Source organism: Idiotropiscis lumnitzeri, chromosome 2 (genome assembly GCF_059441095.1).
Source record: "Idiotropiscis lumnitzeri isolate Australia: NSW breed Sydney's pygmy pipehorse chromosome 2, RoL_Ilum_1.0, whole genome shotgun sequence".
Lineage (NCBI taxonomy): Eukaryota > Metazoa > Chordata > Actinopteri > Syngnathiformes > Syngnathidae > Idiotropiscis > Idiotropiscis lumnitzeri.
In genome coordinates, this window is record NC_142392.1 from 6239981 (window position 1) to 6258926 (window position 18946).

The window sequence follows — 18946 nt, forward strand, 5'->3', positions numbered from 1 at the left end:
AGAATTTTGTTTTTTTATTTTGTGGGGGTTTGTAGAATTAACTTTTTCTCTATAAAAGTGAAATTTTGAAGAGTTTTTTTTTTAGTGTTTTATAAGTTTTATATTGTGGGGATTTGTAGAATTAACTTTTTCTATATAAAAGTGAAATTATGAAGAATTTAATTTTTTATTTTATAAGTTTTATATTGTGGGGTTTTGTAGAATTAACTTTTTCTATATAAAAGTGAAATTTTGAAGAATTTTTTTTCGTGTTTTATAAGTTTTATATTGTGGGGATTTGTAGAATCAACTTTTTCTATATAAAAGTGACAAAATAAGAAATTTTTTTAGTGTGGGGATTTGTAGAATTAACTTTTTCTATATAAAAGTGAAATTTTTAAGATTTTTATTTTTTTATTGTGGGGATTTGTAGAATTAACTTTTTCTATATAAAAGTGAAATTTTGAAGAGTTTTATATTGCGGGGGTTTGTAGAATTAACTTTTTCTATATAAAAGTGAAATTTTGAAGAGTTTTTTTTTTTAGTGTTTTATAAGTTTTGTATTGCGGGGATTTGTAGAATTAACCTTTTCTATATAAAAGTGAAATTTCGAAGAGTTTTTTTTATTTTATAAGTTTTATATTGCGGGGATTGGTAGAATTAACTTTTTCTATATAAAAGTGACAAAATAAGGAATTTTTTTAGTGTTTTATAAGTTTTATATTGTGGGGGTTTGTAGAATTAACTTTTTCTATATAAAAGTGACAAAATAAGGAATTTTTTTTAGTGTTTTATAAGTTTTATGTTGTGGTGATTTGTAGAATTAACTTTTTCTATATAAAAGTGAAATTTTCAAGAATTTTATAAGTTTTATATTGTGGGGTTTTGTAGAATTAACTTTTTCTATATAAAAGTGAAATTTTGAAGAGTTTTATATTGTGGGGATTTGTAGAATTAACTTTTTCTACATAAAAGTGAAATTGTGAAGAATTTAATTTTTTATTTTATAAGTTTTATATTGTGGGGTTTTGTAGAATTAACTTTTTCTATGTAAAAGTGAAATTTTGATGAGTTTTATATTGTGGGGATTTGTAGAATTAACTTTTTCTATATAAAAGTGAAATTATGAAGAATTTAATTTTTTATTTTATAAGTTTTATATTGTGGGGTTTTGTAGAATTAACTTTTTCTATATAAAAGTGAAATTTTTAAGAATTTTATTTTTTTATATTGTGGGGATTTGTAGAATTAACTTTTTCTATATAAAAGTGAAATTTTGAAGAGTTTTATATTGCGGGGGTTTGTAGAATTAACTTTTTCTATATAAAAGTGACAAAATAAGGAATTTTTTTTAGTGTTTTATAAGTTTTATATTGTGGGGATTTGTAGAATTAACTTTTTCTATATAAAAGTGACAAAATAAGGAATTTTTTTTCGTGTTTTATAAGTTTTATATTGTGGGGATTTGTAGAATCAACTTTTTCTATATAAAAGTGACAAAATAAGAAATTTTTTTAGTGTGGGGATTTGTAGAATTAACTTTTTCTATATAAAAGTGAAATTTTTAAGAATTTTATTTTTTTATTTTATAAGTTTTATATTGCGGGGATTTGTAGAATTAACTTTTTCTATATAAAAGTGAAATTTTGAAGAGTTTTATATTGCGGGGGTTTGTAGAATTAACTTTTTCTATATAAAAGTGACAAAATAAGGAATTTTTTTTCGTGTTTTATAAGTTTTATATTGTGGGGATTTGTAGAATTAACTTTTTCTATATAAAAGTGAAATTTTGAAGAGTTTTTTTTTTTAGTGTTTTATAAGTTTTGTATTGCGGGGATTTGTAGAATTAACTTTTTCTATATAAAAGTGAAATTTCGAAGAGTTTTTTTTATTTTATAAGTTTTATATTGCGGGGATTGGTAGAATTAACTTTTTCTATATAAAAGTGACAAAATAAGGAATTTTTTTAGTGTTTTATAAGTTTTATATTGTGGGGGTTTGTAGAATTAACTTTTTCTATATAAAAGTGAAATTTTGAAGAATTTTTTTTAGTGTTTTATAAGTTTTATATTGTGGGGATTTGTAGAATTAACTTTTTCTATATAAAAGTGACAAGATAAGGAATTTTTCTGAGTGTTTTATAAGTTTTTTATTGTGGGGGTTTGTAGAATTAACTTTTTCTATATAAAAGTGAAATTTTGAAGAATTTTATTTTTTTATTTTATAAGTTTTATATTGCGGGGGTTTGTAGAATTAACTTTTTCTATATAAAAGTGACAAAATAAGGAATTTTTTTTAGTGTTTTATAAGTTTTATATTGCGGGGGTTTGTAGAATTAACTTTTTCTATATAAAAGTGACAAAATAAGAAATTTTTTTAGTGTTTTATAAGTTTTATATTGTGGGGGTTTGTAGAATTAACTTTTTCTATATAAAAGTGAAATTTTGAAGAATTTTGTTTTTTTATTTTATGGGGGTTTGTCGAATTAACTTTTTCTATATAAAAGTGAAATATTGAAGAATTTTTTTTCTTTATTTTATATTGTGGGGGTTTGTAGAATTAACTTTTTCTATATAAAAGTGAAATGGTGAAGAATTTATTTTCTTTATTTTCTTTATTTTCATATTGCGGGGGTTTGTAGAATTAACTTTTTCTATATAAAAGTGACAAAATGAAGGAATGATTTTTCTTTATTTTATAAGTTTTATATTGTGGGGGTTTGTAGAATTAACTTTTTCTCTACAAAAGTGACAAAAAGGTAAACATTTTTTTTTAATACGTTTTGTATTAAATGTGTGCGTCGTATAAGGGGAAAATATTTTTTTTTCTCTGAACTTTCTGTTTTTGGGGGTTTGAAGAATTTACTTTCTAATTAAAATGGACAAAAAGGGAAAAACTAACATTTTTATTACATGACACGTGTATAAAATACAGGAAATAAACAAATGTAACGCATTGTACAGATCACAAAATGACATCTTTTATTTCGACAGATTGACACGCGCATGTAATTCACGGGTGTCAAACTCCGGTCCTCAAGGGCATCTTTGAGATGTTTCCCTCCTCCAGCAGACCGGATTCATTTGATTGAATCAGATGTGTAGGAGGAGGGAAACATCTCATACATGCAGGAGCGCCCTCGAGGACCGGAGTTTGACACCTGTGAATTTGTGCACGTCCAGCCTTCTTCATCCCCCAACACGCGCGCGCACGAAAAAACTGAACTTCAAACCTTTTGAAGACTCTTCTCGAAGGTAAGGTGCACCCGTGTAACATTTCCTCGTGGTCGTTTTTGTTCTCCTTTTGCTCATTTCTCCTCATTTGACGTGGCAAAAAATCTGAGAAGGGAAGAGTGGACATGTTCCTGAAAAAAAAATTAATAATCAATTAAAATGTACAGGAATTTAGAACATTGAGTAAATCAATCCTCTATCTCATTGGTGTCAAACTCAAGGCCCGGGGGCCAGATCTGGCTCGCGAACTCATTTTATGTGCCCCGCAAAGGGCAAATTATGTGCGTCATTTTCGTCACTTTTAACAACATTGAGAGATGAGATTTTGCCATTTATTTGTTTCCAATCCTCCCTTTTTTTTTTAAAATAATCAATTGAAAAATTGTTGACCAATAATTCACTGACTGGATGGCGATCAATTTGTTGTGCGTATGCGAGAACGTTTTAACATTTAGATGCGTTCAACAGTCGTAACTCCCAAAGTTTGTGTGCATGTGTTGGAGCTTGTTAGGCTGAGTGATGTTCGCGCAGGCAGCCAATTATGGAGTAGTGGTCACTTGAGGACTCGAGTCACTTCATGGGAAATTAAAAATACATTAGTAGCGACAATGGTCACGGAAAAACGTGGCTGTGCGCGCTGTTGGCTTCTTGCTATTCATCGGTCTTTCCTCGCCTCAGGGAGCGTTCCGTCATTAAACCTCACATTAGCTGGAGCCCAAAAGTTGAGCGCAGCCATGAGAATGAAGACGAGCTTCAGAAGGCTTGCAAATAGATCAAACCTCTCGGAAAATTCAACAACCGGTTAAAATGACACCTTCTCGATCTGTTGTTTTACCGACGGTGCCTTACGCGCTCGCGTTAGGCTGCGGGACAATTGTAGCTCATTTGAAAGGCTATAAAAATGAAATAAAAAAGTGAGTCCAATTTATCACGTTAGAAATAAATTGTAAAAATATATATAAGGCACTTATAATAATTTAATAATATAATAATTACGTTAAATATCAAATACATTTATATTTGATATTTTACAAAATTATTCCGGTCCGCCATTTTTTTATTTTATTTTTGGGTTTTATTTTAGGGCCGTTTTTTCTGTTGTTGGTTAAACACGCAGTGGGCGATGACTTCGTCTTTTAGTTTGAAGACATTTTTAAATCTTATTTTTAAACACGACTGACCTTTTTTTTGTCTCATTTGTTGCTTCCTTTCGATGGATATCGTGCTGCTCCCTAAGATTTGTTGATCGGTCCCAAAGCATATCGTGCTGCTCCTTCTCATTTGTTGCTTCACTTCAATGGATATCGTGCTGCTCCTTTGGCTGTGCACAACCTGGCCACCAGGGGGCAGGAAAAAAACAGGCCCACTAAGAGGAGTTTCAAAAGCAAAGATCAGCCGTCATGTCAAGTCAAGTCAAGTCAATTTTATTTGTATAGCCCTTAATCACAGACAGTCTCAAAGGGCTTTACATAGCCACAATCGACATCCCCGATCTTAACCCCCAGGAGGGCAAGGAAAAACTCACAAAACCTCATTAGGGGAAAAGTGAGAAACCTTGAGAAGGGACCACAGATGGGGGAATCCCCCTTCCAGGATGACCAGGCTGCAATGGATGCCAACTGGGCAACATTTGACACATACAATGATGCTATGCAATAATATCATGTCAGAAAACAACAGAATATACGCAAACGTAACACGTCACAACGCCGCTAACGTGTGAAGTTGAGTCATTTCCAAACACAACCGAAAGCCAACTGAATGAAATACCGCCTTCAATAAACACTCGCATCGAGTCTTTTACTCTTTCGCGGCATGATGACCGTTAAACCACTGACATTTCCCCTGCGCTCGGCAAAGCGGCCCGGACTTCTCTTCCGAGGCTATTTAAAGAATGCACTTGGTGTGAACTCTCCTGGACAAAAAAAAAAACAATCCCACTTACAATAAGACCAACAAGGCTCATTTTCCCTCCATGCCGTATCAACTTGCATCCAGCAAAGCCACAAACAAAAGTGAAGCAAGGTGTTCTTTAAAAATAGACGATCATGCATAGTAAGGCTTTTTTCTTTATTTAAAAAGACGACCAACTTTTGGAAGGCTAATTAAATAAATGACTAGCGCTTTTTTTTTTTTTTAAGATGACGTATATGAAGGCATTTCTGATGAAAAGAGACAACCGTGCATGGTAAGGGTTTTTTTTTTTTAAGACGACCATGTATATAAGGCCTTGTTTAAAAACACCACATGGAGCAATGCTTATTTTTGGTCATGCTTTAAAAAAAGATGATCATATATTGGAAAGGTGTTTAAAAAAAAATTACGACTACATTTTTTTTTTTTAAGACGACGACGTATAGTGTAAGGCTTTTTGATGAAAAAAAGACGACCATGCACGGTAAGGCTTTTTTTTTTTTTTTTTTTTTTTAAACACCATCTATTGGAATGCCGTTAAAAAAATACCCCTTTTTTTTTTTAAGACGACGTATAGGAAAGCATTTTTGATATAGAGAGGGACAACCAAGCATGGTAAGGTTTTTTTTTTTTAATTTTTTTGAAAGACGACCTTGTATATAAGGCCTTATTTAAAAAGAAAATGACAACCACATGTAGTAATACTTATTTTTGGTCATGTATATAGGGCTTTTTTTTTCCATAAAAAAAAAAAAAAGACGATCATCTATTGGAAGGCTGTTTAAAAAAAAATACCACATTTTTTTAAAGACAATGACGTATGGCAAGGCTTTTTGGATGGAAACTAGATCATCGTGCATGGTAAGGGTTTCTCCTTTTTTTTTTTTTAAAGACGACCATGTATATAATGCCTTATTTAGAAAAAAAATGACAACCACATGTCATACTTATTTTTGGTCATGTATATAAGGCTTTAAAAAAAAAAAAAGAAAAAGACGACTATAGATTGGAATGCTGTTTAAAAAAAAAATTAAAGACAACATATAGTCAGGCTTTTTTTTTTTAATGAAAAAGACGATCATGCATGGTAAGGGTTTTATTTTTTTTTTCTCAAGACGACCATGTATATAAGGCCTTATTTAAAAAAAAAAATTACAACTACATGTAGTAATGCTTATTTTTGGTCATGTATATCAGGCTTATTTTTTTTTATTAAAAACATGACCATCTATTCGAAGGTTTAAAACACATATATGACCACTTTTTTTTTTTTTTTAAAGACAACGAGGTACGGTCAGGCTTTTTTGATGAAAAAAGACGACCAAGCACGGTAAGGCTTTCTTTAAGATTTTTTTTTTTTTTTTTTTTTAAGACGACGTATATGAAGGAATTTTGGATGAAGAGAAAGACGATCGTGCATGGTAAGGGTTTTTTTTTTTAAACAACCATGTATATAAGGCCTTATTTTAAAAAAATAATAATAAGATGACCATACATTTGAAGGCTCTTTAAAAAAAAATTACTACAACATTTTTTTTTTAACGACAACCACATATCCTTTTTTTTTTAAAGACGATGATGCATAGTCAAGCGTTTTTGATGAAAAGGGACAACCATGCATGGTAAGGCTTTTTTTTTTTTTTAAAAAAATAATATTTTTTGGGGGGAAAAAAAAGCCATGCATGGTAAGGCTTTTTAAAAAAAAAAAAAAAAAAAATTTGGGGGGGGGGGGGGAAAAGCCATGCATGGTAAGGCTTTTTTAAAAAAAAAAAAATAAAAATTTGGGGGGGGGGGAAAAAAAAGCCATGCATGGCAGGCTTTTTTTTTTTCTAAAAACCTCTACATATAGTAGGGCTTTTTTTTTTTAAAAAAAAGGAACGACCATGCATGGTATGGCTTTTTTTTTAAGAATTTTTTTTTTTTTTTCAAAGGCGACAATCTAATGGAAGGCAGTTTCAAAAATACTTCCACATTTTTTTTTTTTAAGACGATGATGCATAGTCAAGCGTTTTTGATGAAAAGGGACAACCATGCATGGTAAGGCTTTTTTTTTTAAAAAAAAAAATAATATTTTTTTGGGGGAAAAAAAAGCCATGCATGGTAAGGCTTTTTAAAAAAAAAAAAAAAAAAAAATTTGGGGGGGGGGGGGGGAAAGCCATGCATGGTAAGGCTTTTTTAAAAAAAAAAAAAAAAAAATTTGGGGGGGGGGGGGGAAAAAGCCATGCATGGCAGGCTTTTTTTTTTTCTAAAAACCTCTACATATAGTAGGGCTTTTTTTTTTAAAAAAAAAGGAACGACCATGCATGGTATGGCTTTTTTTTTAAGAATTTTTTTTTTTTTCAAAGGCGACAATCTAATGGAAGGCAGTTTCAAAAATACTTCCACATTTTTTTTTTTTAAGACGATGATGCATAGTCAAGCGTTTTTGATGAAAAGGGACAACCATGCATGGTAAGGCTTTTTTTTGCCCCCAAAAAAAATTTTTTTTTGGTAGGCTTTTTTTTTCAAAAATGTATTTATTTATTTTTTTTTAAAAGACCTCTACATATAGTAGGGCTTTTCTTATGAAAAAGGAACGACCATGCATGGTATGGCTTTTTTTTTAAAAAAAAATATTTTTTTGGGGGGAAAAAAAAGCCATGCATGGTTAGGCTTTTTTTATTCAAATTTTTTTTTTTTTTAAAAGACCTCTACATATAGTAGGGCTTTTTTTTTATGAAAAAGGAACGACCATGCATGGTATGGCTTTTTTTTAAAGAATTTTTTTTTCTTTTAAAGGCGACCATCTATTGGAAGGCAGTTTCAAAAATACTTCCACATTTTTTTTTTTAAAGACGATGACGCATAGTCAAGCATTTTTGATGAAAAGGGACAACCATGCATGGTGAGGCCCCCCCCCCAATTTTTTTTTTTTTTAAAGACGACATATAGTAAGGCTTTTTTTAAGAATTTTTTTTTTGCTGTTTTTTTGTTTTTTTAAAGACGATGACGCATAATCAAGCCATTTTGATGAAAAAAAGACAACCATGCATATGGTCAGGCTTTTTTAAAAAAAAATACTGTCACATAGGGCCGGGCGATATGGCTGAAAACTATATTGTGAGCATGGATGTCATATCGGTCGATATCGATATATAAATCTAATTATTTTGTTTTGTTTTAAAATGTACAACGTACGCCCCCCTCCCTCGCGACGGAGCCCTCGAGTGCTAGAGCTCCGGGCCGTTTCGTTCAGTGCCTGTCCGCGCAGGGTGCTTGTGAGCGGTTTTCTTGCGACGTACGCCTGCCTCCCTCGCGACGGAGCCCTTGAGTGCTAGAGCTTCGGGTCGTTTCGTACAGTGCGTGTCCGGGCAGGGTGCTTGTTTGCGGTTTCCCGGCTAGGTCCCCTTGACCCCTGGCGACGGAGCCCTCGTGTGCTAGAGCTACGGGCCGTTTCGTCCAGTGCGTGTCTGAGCAAGGTGCTTGTTCTCGGTGTCCCTGCTACGTACGCCTGCCTCCCTCGCGACGGAGCCCTCGTGTGCTAGAGCTCCGGGCCGTTTCGTCCAGTGCGTGTCTGAGCAAGGTGCTTGTTCTCGGTGTCCCTGCTACGTACGCCTGCCTCCCTCGCGACGGAGCCCTCGAGTGCTAGAGCTCCGGGCCGTTTCGTCCAGTGCCTGTCCGCGGAGGGTGCTTGTTAGCGGTTTCCCGGCTAGGTCCCCTTGCCCCCCTGGCGACGGAGCCCTCGTGTACTAGAGCTCCGGGCCGTTTCGTCCAGTGCCTGTCCGCGCAGGGTGCTTGTGAGCGGTTTTCTTGCTACGTACGCCTGCCTCCCTCGCGACGGAGCCCTTGAGTGCTAGAGCTTCGGGTCGTTTCGTACAGTGCGTGTCCGGGCAGGGTGCTTGTTTGCGGTTTACCGGCTAGGTCCCCTTGCCCCCCTGGCGACGGAGCCCTCGTGTGCTAGAGCTACGGGCCATTTCGTCCAGAGCGTGTCCGAGCAAGGTGCTTGTTCTCGGTGTCCCTGCTCCGTACGCCCCCCTACCTCGCGACGGAGCCCTCGTGTGCTAGAGCTCCGGGCCGTTTCGTCCAGTGCCTGTCCGCGGAGGGTGCTTGTTAGCGGTTTCCCGGCTAGGTCCCCTTGCCCCCCTGGCGACGGAGCCCTCGTGTACTAAAGCTACGGGCCGTTTCGTCCAGTGCCTGTCCGCGGAGGGTGCTTGTTAGCGGTTTCCCGGCTAGGTACCCTTGCCCCACTCGCGACGGAGCCCTCGAGTGCTAGAGCTCCGGGCCGTTTCGTTCAGTGCCTGTCCGCGCAGGGTGCTTGTGAGCGGTTTTCTTGCGACGTACGCCTGCCTCCCTCGCGACGGAGCCCTTGAGTGCTAGAGCTTCGGGTCGTTTCGTACAGTGCGTGTCCGGGCAGGGTGCCTGTTTGCGGTTTCCCGGCTAGGTCCCCTTGCCCCCCTCGCGACGGAGCCCTCGAGTGCTAGAGCTCCGGGCCGTTTCGTCCAGTGCGTGTCCGAGCAAGGTGCTTGTTCTCGGTGTCCCTGCTACGTACGCCCCCCTACCTCGCGACGGAGCCCTCGTGTGCTAGAGCTCCGGGCCGTTTCGTCCAGTGCCTGTCCGCGGAGGGTGCTTGTTAGCGGTTTCCCAGCTAGGTCCCCTTGCCCCCCTGGCGACGGAGCCCTCGTGTACTAGAGCTACGGGCCGTTTCGTCCAGAGCGTGTCCGAGCAAGGTGCTTGTTCTCGGTGTCCCTGCTACGTACGCCCCCCTACCTCGCGACGGAGCCCTCGTGTGCTAGAGCTCCGGGCCGTTTCGTCCAGTGCCTGTCCGCGGAGGGTGCTTGTTAGCGGTTTCCCGGCTAGGTCCCCTTGCCCCCCTGGCGACGGAGCCCTCGTGTACTAGAGCTACGGGCCGTTTCGTCCAGTGCCTGTCCGTGCAGGGTGCTTGTGAGCGGTTTTCCTGCTACGTACGCCGGCCTCCCTCGCGACGGAGCCCACAAGTGCTAGAGTACGGGCCTTTTCATCCAGTGCGTGTCCGAGCAAGGTGCTTGTTTGCGGTTTCCCTGCTACGTACGCCCCCCTCCCTCGCAACGGCGCTCTCGTGTGCTAGAGCTACGGGCCGTTTAGTCCAGTGCCTGTCCGCGGAGGGTGCTTGTTAGTGGTTTCTCTGCTACGTGTGCCCCCCTCCCTCGCGACTGAGCCCTCCGTGCTAGAGCTACGGGCCTTTTCATCCAGTGCGTGTCCGAGCAGGGTGCTTGTGAGCGGTTTTCCTGCTTCGTACGCCTGCCTCCCTCGCGACGGAGCCCTCGAGTGCTAGAGCTACGGGCCGTTTCGTCCAGTGCGTGTCCACGCAAGGTGCTTGTTAGCGGTTTCCCTGCTAGGTACCCTTGCCCCACTCGCGACGGAGCCCTCGTGTACTAGAGCTACGGGCCGTTTCGTCCAGTGGGTGTCCGAGCAAGGTGCTTGTTCTCGGTGTCCCTGCTACGTACGCCCCCCTCCCTCGCGACGGAGCCCTCGAGTGCTAGAGCTACGGGCCGTTTCGTCCAGTGCGTGTCCACGCAAGGTGCTTGTTAGCGGTTTCCCTGCTAGGTACCCTTGCCCCACTCGCGACGGAGCCCTCGTGTACTAGAGCTACGGGCCGTTTCGTCCAGTGGGTGTCCGAGCAAGGTGCTTTTAAGCGGCGCCCCTGCTACGTACACCCCCCTCCCTCGCGACGGCGCTCTCGTGTGCTAGAGCTACGGGCCGTTTAGTCCAGTGCCTGTCCGCGGAGGGTGCTTGTTAGTGGTTTCTCTGCTACGTATGCCCCCCTCCCTCGCGTGCTAGAGCTACGGGCCTTTTCATCCAGTGCGTGTCCGAGCAAGGTGCTTGTTTGCGGTTTCCCTGCTACGTACGCCCGCCTCCCTCGCGACGGAGCTCTCGTGTGATGGAACTGAGGGACGGTTTCTCAAGTTGGCTGGTAAGTCCATTTTTGTTTGTTTTGAGTCACGCTAGCTCAGCGCCGCATGCATTAGCCTCAGGTTGTATTTCCTTGAAGAGTTTGTGACGAGTAGGGCAGTGATAGGTCGAATCTGCTCCGTTGTTTTTTTTTTGATCGATAATTTATCAATACCATTTTAAAAAATAATCGGGCTTTTTTGCTGAAAAGAGACAATCGTGCATGGTAAGGGTTTCGAGCCAAGGCCTTATTAAAAAAAAAAGACAACCACATGTAGTAATGCTTCTTATTTTTTCATGTATATAAGGCTTTTTTTTCCCTTAAAAAAAATTTAAAAAGACGACTATCTATTGGAAGGTTGTTTAAAAAAAAAATTACTACCACATTTTTTTAAAGATGACAACGTACAGTAAAGCTTTTTTGATGAAAAAAAGACAACCACGTATGGAATGTTTTTTTTTTTTCCGAAAGACGACCATATGTATAAGGCTTTTTTATATTAGGCTTTTAAAAAAAATCTAAAAAAAGACCACCAACTTTTGGAAGGCTGTTTAAAAAAAGCTACTGCCACATTTTTTTATTTTATTTTATTTTTAAGACGACGGATAGTGATGCTTTTTTGATGAAAAAGACGACCACACAGGGTAAGGGTTTTTTTGTTTTGTTTTTTAAAAGACGACCATCTATATAAGGCCGTATTTAAAAAAAATATTGATTACAACCACATGTAGTCATACATACTTTTGGTCATGCTTTTTTAAAAAATAAATAAAAAGATGACCATATATTGGAAGAAGGCTTTTTAAAAAAAATTTATTAAAAAAAAATACTGCCAACTTTTTTTTAAAACAACCACATATAGTAATGCTTTTTTGATGAAAAAAGACGACCATGCATGGTAAGGTTTTTTTTTTTTTTTTTAAAAAGACGATCATCTATATAAGGCCTTATTTTAAAAAAAGATATTACAACAACATGTAGTAATGCTTATTTTTGGTCATGTATATAAGGCAAAAAAATAAATAAAAAGATGACCATATATTGGAAATTACGGACCTTTTTTTTTTTTTTTTAAAGACAAGTACGTATAAGGCTTTTTGGACGACCATACATGGTAAGGCTTTTTTTTTTTTTTTTTTTTTTTAAATACAACGGTCACCAGGAATGCTGTTTAAAAAGAAATTGCGACCACTATTTTTTTTTTCAGACGACGTATTATCAGACAATTTTGATGAAAAGAGACAACCACGCAGGGTAAGGCTTTTTCTTAAAGCCTTAAAAAAAGACGACCATGTATATAAGGCTTTTATAAAAAACATTTTTTTTTTCCAGAAAGTCGACCATCTATTGTAGCTGTTTAAAAAAAAAAATACAACCACATATTTTTCTTCAAGACAACGTATAGTAAGGCTCTTTTGATGAAAAAAAAGACATTTTTTTCTAAAAAAAAATGACCATCTTCAAAAAAATAAAATGAAAAATTCAAAAGACTACCATCTATGAGAAGGTTGTTTAAAAAAAACTACAACCATATTTTTTAAAGACAACGTGCAGTAAGGCTTTTTTGATGAAAAAAAGACAACCGCGCATGTTAAGGTTTTTTTTTTTCCTAAAGACGACCAGATGTATAAGGCTTTAAAAAATAAAAATCTAAAACAAGACGACCAACTTTTGGAAGGCTGTTGGAAAAAAATATACTACCACATTTTTGTTTTTTAAAAAACAGACGCGTATAGGATTATTTTTTATCCAACCATGCACGGTCAGGGTTTTTTTTTTTTTATAAAAGACGAACCATGTATATAAGTCCTTCAAAAAAATACTACCAGATTTTTTCTTTTTTTTTTTTTTTTAAGACAATGACTTTTAGGAAGGCTTTTTTAATTAAAAAAGATAACCATGCAGGGTAGGCTTTTTTTTTTTTTTAAATAATTTTTTTTTTCAAAAAAGACGACCCTCGAGGCTGTTTGAAAAAAAATACTATCACATTTTTTTTTAAAAGACAATGTCATATAGTAAGGCGTTTTTGATGACAAAAGACGGCCATGCTTGGTAAGGTTTTTTTTTTTAAGAAAAAAAAATTATTAAAATAGGCTTTTCTTTAAAAAAAAAAAAAAGACTTCCATTTATTGTAAGGTTGTTTAAAAAAAAAACTTCTACCACATATTTTTTTAAAGACAACGTATAGTAAGGCTTTTTGATGGAAAAAAGACAACTACGCATGGTAAGGTTTTTTTAAATTTTTTTTTTATAAAGACGACCATATGTATAAGGCTTTTTTATATACTTTTTGACCAACACGTTTGTAATGTTTTAAAAAAGAAATGACAACCACTTGTAGTAATAATTCTTTTTTTTTTTTAAAAAAAAGACAACCATGTATAGGAAGGACTATTTTTTTTTTTTTAAAGAAGACCACGTTTTGTCAGGCTTTTTTTTTTTTTTTTTTTAAAGACCACCATGCACGGTCAGGATTTTTTTCTTTTTTTTTTTAAAAAGACGATCATCTATATAAGGCCTTATTTAAAAAAAATATTACAACGTGTACTAATGCTTATTTTTGGTCATATATATATAAGGCAAAAAAATAAATAAATAAAAAGAAGACCATATATTGGAAATTAATGACCTTTTTTTTTTAAAGACAAGTACATATAGTAAGGCGTTTTTGATGACAAAAGACGACCATGCTTATGTTTGGTCAAGTATATATAAGGCTTAAAAAAAATAAAAAGATGCTCATATATTGGAAGGCTGTTTAAAAAATAAATTACTACCACATTTTTTTTTAAGACAACGCCGTATCGTAATGCTTATTTGACGAAAAAAGACAATCACGCATGGTAAGGTTTCTTTTTTTTTTTAAACAACCATATATATAAGGCTTTTTTATATACTTTTTGGAATGTTTTAAAAAAAGAAATTCTTTAAAAAAAAAAAAAAAAGACCATGTATAGAAAGGATTAGTATTTTTTTTTTTTAAGAAGACCACGTTTTGTAAGGCTTTTTTTTTTTTTTAAAGACGACCATGCACGGTCAGGATTTTTTTTTCTTTGACCATGTATAGCAAGGATTAAAAAAAAAGACGGCCACGTATTGTAAGGCTTTATTTTTTATTCATTTATGTATTTATTTAAAAAGATGACTATCTATTGAAAAGGCTGTTTAAAAAAATATGACATTTTTTTGGGGGTGATAGACAACCATGCATAGTAAGGTTTTTTTTTTGTTTTTTTTTTAAAGACGACCATGTATGTAAGGCTTTTTTTTTATTTTATTTATTTTTTTAGGATGTTTTAAAAAACATCCATGATTGGTTTAAATAAAAATAAATAAATAAAAGAATGACCATGAAAAACTTGGGCTTTTTTCTTCTTCTTTTTTTTTCACGCTGACCACGTATACTAAGGCCGATATCGAGATCAGTTGGATGAGATAGGAACGCGCTCCATAAAACGTATGCCGATGACGCCTCTTGGCATGAATATCACGTCCGTTCAGAGCTATTTATTGCCTCTTCTACGTCTCTGATCGCTCCTATTTAGAGTCCAAGTTACAGCTTCTTCGATAAAAATCAAACGGCGGTCGCGCGATGGGGATTGTTCGCGTTAAAAAGGCGGCGGATTCCGCAACACTGCTGTCGATTCTGACAGCCTCACCCTAGCCACAATTACGACATGCTCTCCAAGTGAAAGCAAGCCAAGTGTGTGTACTTACGGGATTGCGATCTTTCGTCTAGATGTCCGACAGTGTGCAGTCCGGCTGTCTGGCTTTGATTAGACCGACTGGGTAAAGCCACAAAAGGCTTTCTCCACATCAGGGAGCCGGAAGAGGGGAAAGGTAAGGAATGTGGAGATAAGCACATAAAAAGAAATGAGAAAAAAATAAGCAGTTGAGGCTTGCAGACATTGAAATGGCAGGGGAACGGACTTCATATTCACCTGTTGTGGAATCATCGAGGCAACCGGAGGGTCCAAAAGCGGAATGAGAGTCATTTTCCTCACGGCTTTTGCCTGGTTGGGAAAACGGCCTTGGCGCTCGACTCTATTCGCTGCTCCGTGTACCTGTAAAAATCTTGTCGAACTACGTTAATGCTCAATCGCCTAAGTCAGAGGTCACGGAGGCAGCAGCTTCAGCAAGGAAACCCAGACTTCCCTCACCCCAGCCACGTCTTCCAGCTCTTCCCGGAGGGATCCCCAGGCGTTCCCAGGCCAGCCGGAGGACATAGTCTCTCCAGCGTGTCCTGGGTCGTCCTCGGAATCTCCTGCCAGGTGGGACATGCCCGGAACGCCTCACCAGAGTGCCGTCCGGGAGGCATCCTAATCAGATGCCTGAGCCACCTCATCTGGCGTCTCTCACCTCCAGACTGGAAGAGTGTCCAAAACCCTCCCAAGAGGACTGGTACCAGAGCCTAGACTGTGTGTGGAGGTGAGTCCCACTATGTCTAGTCGGAACTTCTCGGCCTCGCACACCAGCTCAGGCTCCTTCCCTGCCAGAGAGGTGACGTTCCAAGTCCCAAGAGCTAGTTTCTGCAGCCGGGGATCCGAGCGCCAAGGTCCCTGCCTCTCGCCGCTGCCTAGACCACGGTACGGGGGGGGGGACCCACGCGGCCTTTGCCGACCAGGCGCTCGCCAAAACCATATAATAGTCATCAGAAGGGGTCTTTTGAGCTGTTCTTAGTCTGGACCCTCACCTAGGACCTGTTTGCCGTGGGTGAACCCAACCAGGGGCCAAAAGCCCCCGACAACTTAGCTCCTAGGATCATCGGGCCACGCAAACCCCTCCACCACGATAAGGTGACAGCTCACGGAGGGGGCAAACCTGAAACAACTGATCATAAAAACCAGCACGGGGTGACGAACACGATTTCACAGTGCGTCCTCGCGGCGCACCACCGCGCTCTGTTCACAAATCATTTGCGCGGAACATTTTCACACCTCACAAGCCCATTTGTTCAGCCGCCCTGATGCTGGCAAGAGCTCGAAAATGGCGGCTCAGCCACAGTTGGCGTCGCCTCGAGAAAAAAAAAAAACATAAGACTTGGCTCCATCCTGCGAGGATTCGTTAGGGGTAAAGATTGGTTTTTGATAATTGTTATATTTAAAATACAAAGTCGACTTAATGTTCGGCTTGGAGCTGGCGTTGTGGATTTCGAGCGTCGAATATTGGGCGGGTCTGCGTTCTGTAAAACGACTTCAGGTCCGATTTTGGAACGCGCACGCCCTTCTAATGTCGAGCCCAAATATTTATTCTTATAAGCACAAAAGCCAACTTTTGACTTTCCCGCATACAAAGCGTACTTTCGACAAATTAGGTCAAAGCTCAAATTCCAAAATATGAAATGACAAAAAGTCGCATTTAATTCACTAAGTACACGCTAAGTGTTTTTCCATTCAATGCCGCCGACTTCATAAATAATTCATCAAAAAAAGTGCTTTGGTATAACAAAAGGGAGCAACTTGAACTCAAAGGATATTAAAAAAAACGAGGAACTCGTCGCGTTTACATATACGGCGTATATATTCATAAAAAAAAATATAACAAAAAATATTTTTCAAAAGAAGCCGTCGATAAAGGAACCTTCTTGGAGCATAAATTTGCCCCGCTGCACTCGGAGTCACTCAGACTTGAGCTTCCGACCACAGGACAGTCCTGTGCTCCTCTCTTTCAACGACAAACTCGAGGATGACGACGCTTCTGCTCGATTTGTCTTCCTCACACTTTGGCCGCGAGGAAGTTTGCAGAAATTTTGATTCTGCTGACATTTTTTTGGTAGGTCGGATTGCGTTCTTCCATGTGGGCAGTGGAGAATCCTGTCCGGGTCAGATGCAACAGATGCCATAAATCAATGGGATTTTGTTATTTTGTTGCCTTTTTGGAAATCTTTGTTGGTCCAGGGCCGTCTCCATTTATTTTCCATCATTTCCTTGGTTTGCTTTGTTTTTCGCATGCAGAATTTGGCCCCGCCCTCTTGTCTCCGGCGCCCTTTCGAACGATCCAGTCCGCTAATGAGCCGAGGAGGCCACGACAAAACCTCCAGGAAACGGAATCGTCCGTTTGTTTCCCCTCATCCTCTCTTCGGAGCGCCGCAACTGAAGCGGCTCGCTTCAGAAAAAGGGCTGAAAGGGTCGTCTTGGCGGGCTGGGACACAAGTGACAAATTGGAGGTTTGCAGCTTCAAAAGCACTTTCAGCAGGCCAGCCCGTGAGAACGCTTTTAATAAGCACAATCCCCCGTCTGAAGTCTCGTGGAGAAATAAAAAAAAAAAAAAAGGAAGAGGGTGCCGACATTTCTAATCTCCCTTTCATTTGACGGTGGATTTTGTTGCCGTCTCACACTGTGCTCGCAGTGCTTTGTAGAATGTATTAAATCGGAAAGGCGGAGTCGGAACAGATGGCAGACATTTGTCTCTGGCGCTGGCGAAAGTTTGCGCTCGCATCTGGCTTACAATTTGGGGTCAAACAAACAAAACAAAAACAAAAAATGCGAGGTGATTATATTTAGCGTTAACCAAGCGCATCCGACATCTGCCTGTAAAATGTCAACCGTTTCCGATTCTCTTCCGTAAGTGGCTCGCTCTTATCGATTGTGTGCGTAAAAGGTCACCGGATAGAAGACGCTTGCCAGAACTGATGGATGACCTTGATAGGCTCGATCACAACAGGCCAATTTGTTAAAAAAGAAAACGTCATTCCGATGAAACGGCTGCTTCACGTTCTTTTTTTAAATACGTATTCCCTCTATGTCAATGTTAACACTAGGCCGGTGTTATATAATTTCAACACTAGGACGGTGTTGCATAATTTCAACACTAGGACGGTGTTACATAATTTCACCCGAGCGCTATGTCTGCGACGCAATTTATCCATCCAATTCAAGGTTATGGGCACTTTTAAGCGTCATAAATCTCATTAGCGAAGCAACATGTCAGTTTTGGAACAATTTGCCGCTTCTCATTGCAGCTTTTCATGCATAATGTAATGGTTTTAGTCGGGCTGATCCGAGCGCGTGCGTGTGGGCGGCGTGGGCGGGATCCTCCCGCTAACGGCTCGTTACGCCGCGCGTTCCGGCAGCTCATCAGCGAGCAGCCAGTCAGCCATTAAGTGTAATGCGTTATTAAATATTTACTTGGTCCAATGCCACCGCTGTGCAACATTACAACTACATGTTCGTCATTAGAGGACATCAGTGCCATTACGGATGCGCGGTGCGAAACGGGGGGGGGGGGGGCGCCTGAGAGCCAAACACCTGCTGCCGCGGCGACGGCACAGATAGTCGCGGTGACATGGCGGCCCTCCGAACGACTGCGACGCTGCCGTTGGGCGTCGGGAACATCTGTCTGTTGGAAGTTGCACACCTAAGTGGGATAGAAGAGGGGAGGAAAAAGCCACACGTTGGAATTTGTCAGATAGAACAGGACGTGTGTCCCTTGAGCCTGTGCTCGTTGAAGACCTTTACCCTGAGCAGGAGTTGTTATTACAAGTCCCAGAAATCCACACATTTCATCATCAACAAAGCACATAAAGACCCTTTAATCCAAAGTCTTCACTCCTGCTCCCCGAGGGCTGCTGTCCTGTGTGGTTTCCATCCCTCCCTGCGGCAACAAACCTGATTGAAAAGATCAGGATCGTTGTCTCGCTTCTGCAGACCTTGCTGATTATCTGATCATTTGAATCTGGTGTGTCGCAGCAGCAAGAGATGGAGAACAGGAAAGCACAGGACACCAGCCCTCGAGGAACAGGATTGAGGACCCCTGCTTTAATCCGAGCAATGGAAATTCATTAGCCAGTCCTGTAGTTAAGCCCATCTACCGTATTTTACCGGACTATAAGGCGCACCCGCATATAAGCCACAGCAACTCTTAAAAATAATAATAAACAAGCCGCACCAGGATATAAGCCGCGCATTTTCTA

The 18946-nt window shown here is 39.3% G+C and overlaps 1 long non-coding RNA gene across 1 annotated transcript in view; it reads right to left on the reverse strand.

Moving 5' to 3' along the window:
- Positions 1-14885, reverse strand: part of LOC148341474 (uncharacterized) — a 50583-nt gene extending 35698 nt beyond the window's left edge. Inside the window, exons 1-3 of the long non-coding RNA XR_015842366.1 lie at positions 14752-14885; positions 4394-4544; positions 3212-3343 (exon numbers count right to left, since the gene is read on the reverse strand). This is a non-coding gene — a long non-coding RNA (uncharacterized LOC148341474). The remainder of the gene's footprint in view (positions 1-3211; positions 3344-4393; positions 4545-14751) is intronic.
- Positions 14886-18946: the final 4061 nt, after the last annotated feature.